Genomic DNA, 13,825 nt, shown 5'->3' on the forward strand with positions numbered 1-13,825 from the left:
CTTCTTTTACTCGATAGAAAAGGCAGAATGCCTCAGGTCTTTGGATCAGTACTTACTGACTGTATTTTGACCCAGGCTCAAAAGTGACAGCTTTTACGATTATGTTTTCTCTCAGTTTAAAATCAATATGTCTAGAATTTCTGGTGAATCTTTCAGAATGGACTGATGCAGGAGTTTCTGAAGTCAACTTTAAGTTTTTTTTGCTGCTGTACAGCAGCTTATAGGGTGTTCTGCCATCTTAGCTGCAGAAACTAAGCAGGAATTGTGCAAGCATCTTGTTCTTAGGGACTCATGGAGAATTTCAGCAAAGGTAAATGAAAAGTCATTCAGTTTTGGTGTCGACTGGGGGTCACTTTTCTCAAACTTGTGAAATGCAACATTGGCCTTGGTGCAGAATGAACTCTGAGCACTTTTGTGCATGAAATTGTGCCATACTTCATGTTCCACGTTTAGGCTTCGGTGTCTCTTCTCCAAGGGGATGCATTTAAACTGTTTCTTATCCTTAAAACAGATTATATTAAAAGCATCTTGTCTTATAATTGTGAAGTTATCAGACTTCAGCATTGCCTCAGATAATGCTGGTTCCTGATGTGCAGCAAAGTTCTGCTCAGCAGATTAAAAGTCTGACAAATCCAATGAAAGGACCTGATGAATGGTTCCTGCTAACAAAGCCTGTTGTATCTTACTCCTCTCCACAACAAACTTGTTTCATTGACCAAAAACTATTAAAAAATGTATCTATTAAAAGCCACACTGTTGCACTGGGTTGCATGTTCCTTGAATAGCATACACAGCAAACACGTTGGAATTTGTCTGGACTTGATCCCACATACACGGCTCTGCTGCCAGAAAGGAACAAAGGTGGTAAATCCTCCCCAGAAAATAGTCCCCAACAAATGCAGAAATTCAGGAAATGACTTAGCTCTAATTTTTTTTATTTTTTCAAATGAAACAATGCTTAGAATGAAAAAAATCTGAAATTAATAAATAAAACTAAATGTGAATATTTGAATTGCTATGATTGAATAAATGTAGAAATTATTAATCAGTGGACTTTTGTCTTCAACCTGTTCATTTCTTTATTTTAGGGAATTTTTTGTTCCAGATTTTATTCATTTTTAGCACTTCATTTCATAAATACAAATTATTTCCTTGATCTTCTTATTTCCATCTCTTATCTTATGAGTGAGTCTGACAGATTATCTCACATCTGGTAAATGCTGCAACTTTGTCACAAAACCACGCCCCTTTACTTGAATATTAACTAAATTTTTATGGTAAAAAACTTACATACACCTGCCTTTTGAGTGCAATGTGAAAGTGATTGATCAGCTTTCAATGTCATTATTTATTTCATGGATTCAGTTTTTTTTTTGGCTTCGGATCTGATCAGCATTGATAGGGACACAACACCTGCGTGCACACGCTAATTTTCCAGTACATGGGACTTCTCACTTTTTCTTTACAGAAGAAATACTCTTCTGTGAAATGAGATGCACTCATTTCACAGATCAACTTATTTCTAAATATATATATGTATGTACTTTATATTCCAAGGTTAGAATACATCAGAGTCTGTTGGATTTGAACATTAAATTCAGATTAATGAGGTCTCTTGCAAGGAAGACAAGAGAAAACATATTGAAACAAGCATTTAAACTTAATTAAGGAAACCTTGATAAAAGATAGTAGAAGTGAAAAAGAAAAAAAACACTTCTGGGATGCGGTTAATGTTCCAAAACATGAAATATGGTTAACATAACCAGACTGGATAGACGACTACAGAAATAGCAAAAATGAAGAGGTGTACAAGAAGCCTCCTGCTGCTTGCTCCCTGCTGTCAGTGCAGCAGTGCAAGTGATAAACATGCAGAGAGTCACTGAATATTCAAAAACCTTAACCTCTAGTCAGTAATACCACTGGAGCTCTGCAGCCACTGACTTCATGGTTCAACATTTTTGAGGAACTAACCAGGACATTATGAGCAGTCAGGCTGATGGCAATGGAAGAGCATTTCCCGTTTTATTTGCTCTATTCTTAGGTTTTATATTAAGATGGGTTTAAAACTGAAAAATTCGGTGCTGTAAGGTCATTTTGATAGTGATGGATTAGTCCCAAAATGAATTTGGCATCATGGTAGTTTTCATGTGGGATGACCCCGTTTGCCCTGAACGTGCACACTGCTGTATTAAGCAACTGAAAACATAAACTCCAGATTTTTCTGTGTTATGTTGGATGGTACAGCTGTTATTTCAAAAACACAGATGAAGCTGTTTGCTGTAACAGTGGGTGCACTGCAGAGATCATCTTTCACCAGAGCAGTTTTCCTACAGCTGCCACACAATTTCCACTAATGTTAAACGTTCCTCATGCTCTGGAAGAGGTATGAGGATGTCACTGTTAGCTTACCAGAGAGCAGCGGAAAACCACTGTCTTCTGAGGAAGATGGATGGAAAAGATGAAAGCGATGCGAGGTATCGCCTGTAGACATGCCAAGCTTCTAGTCCTCTGCTCTCCACTACACTCATCCTCCATCCAGGCTCCTTCACCTCTTAAATTTGCACAGGTGGAATATTAAAGCAACACTAGAGAGGTTTGTGAACCTTACAACTATGTGCTTCTGTCTTTTTTTGCAAAGTACGCTGACCTTTGTTCTGAAACTGCTCTGGAGCGCCTGGAGTGTGGTTTTCAACCCGCACCAGCAGCATTGTGCTTTAGTTGCTTGAGATTTTTGTGGGCTTTTGATGTCGTGTTTGTGACCTCTTCAACAGAACAAATTTGTGTGCTTGGCTGTACATGTTTGTTTTGTTGGTGGGGACTTCGACACACACAAAGCTCTCAAGCTCAGAAACCATAGTAGAGCTACTCCATATGGAGCTATATAACTCCTGACTCAGAAGGGCTGTTTTAGCATCAAGTATGCCGCAACCATTCAGTAAAAATATATTTCCCCACACTTCTTGGCGTTTATAGAATAACCAGATTGTGAATTTGCACTTGGCCCCGGTTGACTTTTTATTTTGCCACAAAATACAAACAAGACTTTCAGTCCAGCAGCCTAACAGCTTGTTTAGCAGCTTTGTGTGGCGGTACTCAAACACAGCAGAGCTTCCAGCTTAGTCAGCATATTACCATCCTCAAAGTCTCATTCTACACCAACAGTAAGTGGATATTTCTCATCAGACTCTGGTATAAACATTGAAAAACATACTGCAGAGGCTTTCAGATGATGTTGAAAGATTTTACTATACTGCTTTTTGAAAGTCTGTGTCAACTGAATATCTTAATCTGGTTGTTTGTTTGTTACTCAGACGAGTAGGTTTAAATCTCTGAAAAAAGGGATGCAAATATATGCCTGCATTTCTGTCTGCTATTATGTAAATAAAGGGACTTGAGATCATTGGAATTAACAGCTGGTGGCAGTTCAGGTGTGTTCACACTAGTAGTGGCCTGGTTTTCTGACCTGGAGTGAAACAGAACTTAATCTTGGTGCACTGCACCATTCACCACTGCATTTTCAAACACAAACCAAAAGATGCCGAAACAGAGACATGGATAAAGCCATACTTTGATTGGATAGATTGTTTTGTTTGACTGAACCTGCAAACACCCAAAGCAACGCTGTATGTCAATATAAATGTAAATGTTGAACTCAGGCCAGGACCACATGGTGGTATTTTTAGCAGACTTTATTTGGAAGCAGTCAGGGGGGGGGTTGGTCCAATTCTTTGATGTTCTACAAAGTTCAGAAGAGAGATTTCACAGTTTTCTGAATGATCACCACCAAAATAAAAAACAAAACAAAGAAAACTGAAACACTCCAACAGTCTGAACATGCCTCAGAGGAATGTCAGTCAGAGGAAGAGCTGAGTTCATGTAATTAAGAGATGTTCTGGAATCTGCTCCACAGCCTATAGCTTGGTTGGGGAAACACTTCTAATTTCAAAGTGTGAACAGCCTTTTTACCGCCTTTAAGCCGATCCTCCCGACCAACTAGTTAAGAAATGAAGCCTTTTGGATGAGGTGTGAAACATTGTCAGGAATCAAGAAAAAGAAGTCAAGCTGCCCTTATTCAGGCTCTTAGGATTGTCATGACCTGGATGACTGAGAATCTTTGCCGACTCGTATAACTTCCAATGCCAAATGTGTTACCATCATATACGACTCAGCAAAATCTAATATCTAATGTCTAAGATACAGCAGAACATATGAGACAACATAGGAGTTGTTTGTTCATTTGAATATTATTGAGTTTGCTTCTGTTTTGCTTTGTGCGACCTCCATTTGCACCCTGTTTTGTACAAATTTAGTCTTGCTGATTCATTCATCTGGAACCCAGGACAAAATTAACAGGCATCCCTCTCCCCATGAAATGTGACTCAGATTGGAAACGGAAAAACTGAAATATGACATGTATCTGTAATTTGGAGAACAATGGAATGGCAACATTTTTCTCTGGAGACTGGGCTGAATGAAAAATAATAAGTTTTTCAGCCATTTTGTTTCTTCAGCTCAGTGAACTACATGTTCCAGCAAACGCACACAAAATTCTGTGGGACAGCCATGAAAGAGCCCATAGGATTGTTCACCCAGATGTCGCTCAGTAGGTTTCTCTTTTACTTACAGGGATGTTATTTGCAAGACAAACATATTCTGAATGTAACTCTCTGAGCCACAGACACACCGTGAATATCCTCACACCAAGCATTTATCTTTTTGCTATCTAATGTGGAAAAACGAGGAAAATGTTACCTGTTATGAAAGGCCCTATTTAAAGGTCTCATTCGGAATGTCACTGCTGGACCAAGCTTGCGATGGACACCAGTAACGACATCATGCTAATGTTGTTGTGGTAACCAATAGTGTATGTTGTAAATGTCCAAGTGAAGTCTGTTGTTGTATTTGTTGGTTATAATGTAGAAAAAGCTTTCAGGGAAATTGGGTCGTCTGTGTTATAGTTCATAGATGTGTATTCAATATGTGTCTCATATTCTGTGGAGGAAGGTCAGAGTGATTTTCATCTCTATATTGCTGGTTTCAGCTGCCTCCTTGGCTCCATTCGCATCTGCTTCTTTTCGTTCCTGTGCTGCCTGTAACTTTGGTGACCTTTGATGACCTTTGATGACCTTTGATGACCTTTGATGACCTTTGATGACCTTTGGACTGCGTCACAGTTTGCATAAACCTATATTTAGAATTTCTGTAGAACTTGTCTCTGTCAAGCTTTAGGCAGTGTCAGAAGGATTTCTAAGCTCAAAAACTGCTCCGTCGCTCCTCTTTCATTAAAATTGAGTTGTGTTGACAAATGTTTTTGTTAGTAGAAAAACAAAAAGTAAATCAGGTTACAGAAAAGTTTTTTCCTCAGCTTTTTTATCTAAAATTATGCATTTCTTATAACAGCTTGCCGTGTTCACCATCGTAGTGCGCCGCATTAGCATGCTAACAATGGGTAATTAGCATCCACAATATATTGGATAGATTGCAATTTCTACAAAATGTTGGTGTTGGATTAAAATCTAGGAGCTTGAGAAAGACATTAGGAGTCATTCTTCTGGGGAACAAAATTGTATGAAAATCTATTTAATCACTTTAAAGTTTGGATGGCTAAAAGAAAAGGTGGAATTCCCCCTCATGGTCTTTCTTACAGAATAAATTCAAACGTTGCAGCAGTATGAATGTCAAAGTGAAGGCAGGAATTTCTGATTAAAATTGTGTCGGTTGAACTGTATGTGTCTGTGAGTGAGTGTGTGTGTGTGTGTGTGTGTGTGTGTGTGTGTGTGTGTGTGTGTGTGTGTGTGTGTGTTAGTTGGAGAACTCGGCATTAAATCTCATTAGGAAGTGTGGATGGGAGAGCTGGTCCTCTGCCCGAGGACACACACACACTGTTAATTTAATCATCTGCCACAGCTCAAACTTCGACACACATCCTCTCATCCGGGCATTCAGACGCATCTGGGTCCATTTGGAGTGGAACATCCCATAATGAGGGTGTGTCCGTTTCCATGGTGATAAATCATACGGGCTTTCAGAGGTAAATGAATTCAAGTATATTGCTGAATGTCATCAGAGAATCAGGAAGTGGGACTAACTGCAAGACCAGATGGACGAGTGCCAAGAGATTTTTTTTCTGCTTTCAGGCGTTTTATGTCCTTTTTATTTTTCTGCAGCTTATCGCCATCCCGTTCTTTCTATTGTTTTCTGTGTTTGTTTAGCAAACAATTGATAAGTAATTATGTTTGCCTGCTTTACTAAAATTAGGAGTTAATTGACAAACTCAACCAATGAATAAAAAAATGGGGAGCAGACAATAGATCACCCAGCAGCTCAGCCTGGATAATACATTCTCTTATAATTGTCTTGGTTTGTCGCCAGGACTCTGGGCTCCTATGTGTCATCTGTGTCTGGGATAATTAGTGCCCCATTTCCTGCCAAGTCAAAGTAGTTATCGTTCTTCCAACTACAGTAAAGTTAGGAATGTCTCCATAATAATATACTAATGAGGTGTTGTTTGTATAGTACTTTTCTTATACTGTTACAAATTGCTTTACAAGAACGGATGAGGTCAGGTGGATATTAACAGTAATGCAATAATAAAATGTGTGATAAATATAAAAAAACATTGTTAAAGGATCCAACTGATAGAAACGTTTTAAAAGGGAACTAGACCTTATATCTGGCATGAAATACGTTCATCTGCTCACCGAGAACAGTTTGGTGAAAGTCGGCGTCCTTCTGAAGATATTTAGATAACTGGAGATCCATATAACGGAGTGAACGGGGCTTAGAGGATGCAGCCTCTAAATAAGGCATTATCTGTCTTTATTTCACCAATACTTTAAGAAGAATGAATGAATGAACGTGTGCTATAGCTCTGTTAGCTCATAGCTGCTGTTATGTGGCTACTTGCAGCTATAGGAGAGCTAACGGAGGGATTTCTACACAGGCACTCTACTGGGACCCGACTGATAACTGAGAAAGAGTGAATTACAGCAGTCAAAGAAAGAATAGGCATGACTTTAACAACGTCATCTAAACCCGTGTGAGTGTTACCATGAGGTTCCACCCAGCTTGGTTCTGCAAGGACTCATAAGGAATGAGATTTCCTTCCATACTTCATGTTTCTTCACAAGGAGCATTTCAGAAGTGGTGAGTTTTGTCTGCCTGACTACAGAGTACAGAGTAATGATAAATCAATTTTGTATGGCATCTAATTACTAAGTTAGTAACCCTCTACTTATGAAACTTACCTCTCTGCATCATTCATTTCTGTCTTGGTGCTGATAAATGGCTCATGCCAATGTAAAATATGATCAGGACTATACATCATAGTCTTATCTCGACTTCACTTCCTGCCTTGTTCACCTGCTCTGTACTTGGCAAAGCTTCAGTAAAAAATAAACCAGGTGTGCATTATAAGCAGAGCACAGAGGTGCTTCTGGGACCTAAAGGATAATGCTACATGTCAGATGAGATAACAAGCATTCTCATGATGGGCACAACCAGCCCCTCAAGCCACTTTGCCGCTTGAACTAGGGAAATCATGGGGTAAAGTTTCCAAACCAAGACAGAACGTGTCCGGGTGGAACATTGTCTATAAGAAATCCAAGTTTCACTTTGAATATAGCCATTTGGCAGCTAATGAGGAAGCAGCTGGGGCACCTGGGTTCACTATCTTGGCCAGGCTGCTTCAACATGTGGGATATCCCAGGATTGAACCAGCAACCTTGTGATTGGAGGATGCCCACTTTCCCTACATTCCAGTTCCTTTCTGCCAGAGTAACGCTTCTGTAAATGTCTCAACCAAACTGTGATGTGGTAATATTGTGTCTCTGACATACTTACAGGTAGTACTTCCACATTGTTGCTAGTATGAATCAGCCCAACCTTTTCTCTTCCCACAGCTTGAAATAATGTTGTTCAGTCAAAGCCCACGGTGTCTCTGAAATATGCTTTAAAGCACAGGCGACTGCAGTTTTACACACTAAGTCTCGGTTGGAGTAGAAATGGAGTATTTATGTTTGCATGAACAAATGAGCTGGTTCTCATGCCTCTTTGTGGGCTTGAGGCTTGCAGGGGTGACCAATTAATCACAAGACTTATAATCATAAGACTTAAATTTGACACCAGGTATAATTATTTTTCCTCTTCTTTGTTTTCTTTTCATACATGTTTCACTGTGGTTACACATCACATTAAAATGGATGCTAAAGGCTGCCTTCGGTGTTGTTTTTTCTTTTCTTTTTTATGGCAATGAGTTCAAAATAGCAATACAGTGTGCGATGCTGCAACAGCTGCAGCAGTTAGTGATGCCAAGAGGTGGGATCAACTGAGCATCTAACAAAGTTCAAAGGTCCACTTCAGGAGGAATGCAGTTGGTGGTGGATAAAGGTGGTCACACTTTCAGTTTGGTTTCCTGGTCTAGAAGTCCAATGAGTAATATGTGCCTTTGTTCAGAGGAACTGAATCAAAGTTTTATATCAAAAAGCACTGTTCACTTTGGTCTTTGTTAGTGTTGGATTCATATTCTAGTTATTTCCAGCAGCATGTTTGGTGCGCACCAACGTTCAAATAAACTGCAGCAGCAGAGCAATCATCAAGTGGGACTTTTAATGAAGCTCCTGGTTTGAGTTCAGTCCCCGACTTATTTTTTCTGCTTTTAGGTTTTCTTTTGTGGTCTTTTTTCAGTTTTTAAGATTGTAGGTTGTAACTTTGTAAGATGAGGCTTTGTATTAGGTTTTATTTCGTGATTGCAGTGACATTTGCTGCCTAATCACAGGGAACACGTTGGCTGCTTTCTAAGATCACAACAAATGAATGAGTGAGTTCTGTTATCACTGACATCCCTCAGGAGATACAGGGGTTTGTTTTAATCTGTTCAGCACTCTTGAATCGCTATAATATTTTTGTTGAATAATGTTTTAGACTCAGACTTTTAGACTTTTTGTTGTTTTATGAGCTTTCCTCCGCCTCTCTCAATTCTCATGAATAATACATTTATAGTCCCAACATACAGTCTTAATGGGATTGCATCAATCTGTATTTTATATGCCATAAACCCAAAGTAGAACTCATGTTTCTGCCTTCCAGTGATTTAAACACCAATCTACTAAAATAAAAAATTCATATGATAATGCATTTCCTATGACTGCTGCTGATTTAACATAATTGTATCCCTATCATAACAGCTCTCCACGTTTACTCTCTAATCAAAGAATGCTAATGAGAAAAGTACCGGTAATAACAGATCAAATAAAGCAACAGATTAAAAAGTAGTCTTCTGCAGGATTGCTTCTTCAACAGATTTGTATCCTTAAAGCAGCTTTGGGATGACGTGTGATCAGAGCCTTGCTGCAGGCATTCTGACCTGTTAATGTCAACAGGACAGGGAGTAGATGTTTTTCATCTTCATTATGCAGCTGCACAAGTGAGTGGTGGCACAGACCGTGAGAGAATTCTGCCCTACATGTTAACACACGGTCTCTGTGGATCTGTGATTCCCTTTCATGCTCCCAGTTGTTTTTGCTACTCCACCAAAAAGGTCATTGTTTTCCTCCCTGACCGACTATCGTTAATCATGATTAGTTAGTCATGTAATGATGATCCATTTCATCCATGCAGCACTTAAAACTATCCTTCTGAGAGTTTGAAGTGATTATCCTAGTTCCTAATCTAATGCTCATTTGATTGTGCTGTTTTTGGGCCTTTCTTCAAGCTTTGAAGCAGGAACAAACTACAGAAACGAGGGTTGATTAAAGTTGTGAAGTCACGTTTCAGTACACAGCTTCATTTAATTGGAAGACAAGACCCTCAGTTAGATATTGTTAATTGAAATTCTACATGAAAGTGATGCTGCTGTAAATTAAGCTGGTACTAACTTGACAGCTTGACAGGGTTAATCAATTTTACTAAACTAAACTGTCAAAATTCCTATCAACACATTTAAAATAAAGTACACCATACTTCAGTTCTAAAGTTCTACTTATCAGGACATACAGTATTTTAATGATCTCGTCTTTACAAGGTATCAAAATTAGGTAAATCCAAACTCAGAGCTGGAGCAACATATGACACATTACACTGTCATTATTTATTGGCCATAAACCAAGTCAAACTGCACCCTTTCTGCTTCCACATGAATTAAGAGGGTGCTGCTGATCAATGCACTTGATTTAGCAGCAGTGAGTTGCAGTAATGGTTTCCTGTGTGACGTTATCAGTCTCTCTCATGGTTGTGGAGGAATCTCGGCCACTCTTCTCTCCAGCGTTGGTTCAGCTCATTGAGGTTTGCAGCATTGGTTTCTGCACAGCTCTCTTAAGGTCCCACCACAGCATTTCAGTCAGGCTGAGGTCTGGACTCTGACTGGACCATTGCAACACCTTGATTCTTTTCTTTTTCCCACATTCTGCTGTAGATCTGCTGCTGTGTTTGGGATCTTTGTCCTGTTGATGAGCCAGTTTCAGCCCAGCTTTAGCTGTGGGTCAGATGGCCTCACATTTGACTCTAGAATACTTTGGTATCCAGAGGAGTTCATGGTGGACTCAATGACTGCAAGGTGCCCAGGTCCTGTGGCTGCAGAACCAGCCCAGATCATCAGCCCTCCACCACCGTGCTTGACAGCTGGTATGAGGTGTTTGTGCTGATATGCTGTGTTTGGTTTCCTCCAAACGTGCTGCTGTGCATTAGGACCAAACATCTCCACTTTGCTCTGGTCTGTCCAAAGGACATTGTTCCAGAAGTCTATTGCTTTGTTCAGGTGCAGCTTTGCAAACCTAAGCTGTGCTGCCATGTTCTTTTTAGAGAGAAGAAGCTTTCTCCTGCAGCCCTTCCAAACAAGCCATCCTTGTTCAGTCTTTTTCTAACTGTGCTGTCATGACCTTTAACCTTTAACATGCTAACTGAGGCCTGTAGAGTCTGAGATGTAGCTCTGGGCTTTTTCACCTTGGGGTGACCTTTAACCTTTAACATGCTTACTGAGGCCTGTAGAGTCTGAGATGTAGCTCTGGGCTTTTTCACCTTGGGGTGACCTTTAACCTTTAACATGCTAACTGAGGCCTGTAGAGTCTGAGATGTAGCTCTGGGCTTTTTCACCTTGGGGTGAACTTGCTGGGACGTCCACTCCTGGGAAGATTGACAGCTGTCCTGAATGTTTTCCACTTGTGAATAATCTTTCTCTCTGTAGAATGATGGACTCCAGATAGTTTGGAAATGGCCTTATAACCCTTCCCAGACTGATGGGCAGCAGCAGCTGCTTCTCTGAGATCATTGCTGATGTCTTTCCTCCTTGGCATCGTGTTAAAACACACCTGAATGCTGCAGAGCAGCAAACTGACAGAACTTCTGCTTTAATGAAGGTGCTCACACTGACTGATGATCAGTGAATCAAGTGTATTTAATTAGCAGTAAGAAACAGTAGATTTCCAAAATTATGTCCTAATACATAAAACCTTTGAATTGAAAGAGGGTGTCATTTATTTTTCACAAGATGGTCCCAATAGAATTTAATTAAATGATGACACTTCAAAAAGCTTCATAGTTTTATTTAGTCATGAAGCCGTGACAACACACCCATATGTCTCATCAGTGTTCGTGCTTTGATCTTGATCTGCTGGCTCCTCTGCATTTGATGATGGATTTCTTGTGGGCCAGAGCAGACAGGCAGGATAAAGTTATTTTAGATGAAGCTTTATTTAACAAGGTTTGTCCTACTAGAGATGAAGTCATGCAGGGAAGGAGACAGGGAGAGGTCAGCTGTCTAAAGGTCAGAGGTCGTTCTGCAGCTCTGAGCATCTCAACATGGAGGCAGCCAAATGGAGACAGGGAGGCTGCAGAGGATTTGACTCTTCTCTGCTTCATTCATTTCTCCTCTCTCTATGTATAGCAGCTGTTTGTTAGTTTTGAACCTCATTCAAAAGCTCTTAGTAAGATCTTACATTTCGCTTGTTATCGTTGGTTAGTTACTGGCATGAGTTCCTTACCTAAGATGCTTATAGGTATTTGTCTTACATCGGGGTCTTTGAAAAGGGTTAATATTTGTCATTCTTGTAAAACAAGTAAAGAAAAAGAACATTCAAACAAGTCGTTTTATCTCCAGTCTAAAAAAAATACCAGCAAATATAGACTGCAGTCAGAGGAAAATATGTGTTGAGTTAATCACATAACAGAGAAATGTGTTATAAACTGCTGAACCAGACATGAGTGATGAAGACACTTGACACGTTTATGAAATTCGGTTTGGAGATGGGCTGCGTTCTCTGCTGTGATATGCTGGGGGTGTGTCCACACCTATGGCTGATTGACAGATCTCAGACCAGTTAAATAAAACTGCACCTCGTTTGATTTCACTTTCAGGGACCCAACTGCTTCGATGTAAAATCCCGACAGAACATTGGGACATGTAATATCTTGATCACTTTCATACCATGGGTTTGGTGACCAACGTGCAAACTGTGCAGTTTACAGTCACGTGCCAGGTATGTTCTGTCAGTGACGCAGCTGAAATGTCAGAGTGATGGAGCAGTGTCTGAGTACCATATGTGCCACCAGATCTACACAGATCTACATCACCATATCGCCTGAGGATTATAATTCCTTACAGACATTAAGTATGTCAAACAAATAAATGGATGATCCAGAATTTTTTTCAAATAAAAAAAGACAAAACAGAGTCTTATGAGCCAAAGAATGGTTAAAAATCTGAGTTCAGCTTCAGTCTGTAATGTTAAAAACCTCAAACCAAGCCAGAAATCTATTATGCACTCAGACCTGAACTTCAACATTCAGATCGAGTCAGCTATGAAGTCAGACGAGTATCACTTGAAGAATATTTCCAGGATTAAAGGACTAATGTGTCAGAGTGATTTAGAAAAGCTGCTCTGTGCATTTATCTCCAGCAGACCTGATCAATCACTGTAACAGAGTATTTCCTGCTCTGCCTAAAGGAGGATCAGACAGCTCATTCAGTCCTCACTGAGACCAGAAAAGTGGATCATATCGCACCATCCTGACGTCTACACTGGCTCCCTGTCCATCAGAGAGCTGATTTTAAATCCCTGCTGTTGATTTATGAAGCTTTAAATGGTTTCATCTCAGATCTTCAGATCCTCAGTTTGCTTCCTGTCCTCAGAATTAAACTGCTTTAAGTTTCTGTGTACCATATATGTGGACCAAACTCCCAGATAACTGCAGGTCAAATCTGAAGATTTCCCCTTCATCATTGCATTCAATTAGCTGATTTAACTGAATGCGAGTAATGTGGTTGACAAATACTTAGAGAAGTAGGATGCAGCTGAAGAATGTGTCCAGTTCTGGTTAAAATAACTGTAATCAGCCACTGAGTGTCCAGATGTGTTCAGAATACCATCCATTAATCCATTTTCTATACCCACTTAATCAAATTTCTGTTCTGTTTCTCGTTTGTCTTCTAGAGTCATTAGTTTAGATTTGGATTTATTCTGTTTCTATTTGTCTAGTCTTGATTTGTCTTTCGGTCTCATGGTTTCTTGTGTTTTTTGACTTTCTCGTCTTTTCTCTGCAATAATTTCTCAGTCTTTTGCTTACGCGTTCTTGGTTAAGTTTACTTTATCCTTGCATTCAGTCTTGTGTTTAGATCTTGTCATTACTCGTAGTATTCTCAGTTTACCTGTTTGGTTGCTCGCTCCACTTCCATCACTGTCTCCAGCTCAGTCAAACACACACCTTCCTTCTTCCTCATTAGTTCCTCTCAGTATGTATACTCCATTGTTAAGCTCTACTACGCTACGTTAAGCTACTATTTTAGTGGAGGCTTACATGTTTACCTACTTACTTTTCAGTTGTACAGTGCTGT

Source organism: Leuresthes tenuis, unplaced genomic scaffold (genome assembly GCF_036924035.1).
Source record: "Leuresthes tenuis unplaced genomic scaffold, fLeuTen1.0.hap1 SCAF_23, whole genome shotgun sequence".
In the NCBI taxonomy this organism is placed as follows: domain Eukaryota; kingdom Metazoa; phylum Chordata; class Actinopteri; order Atheriniformes; family Atherinopsidae; genus Leuresthes; species Leuresthes tenuis.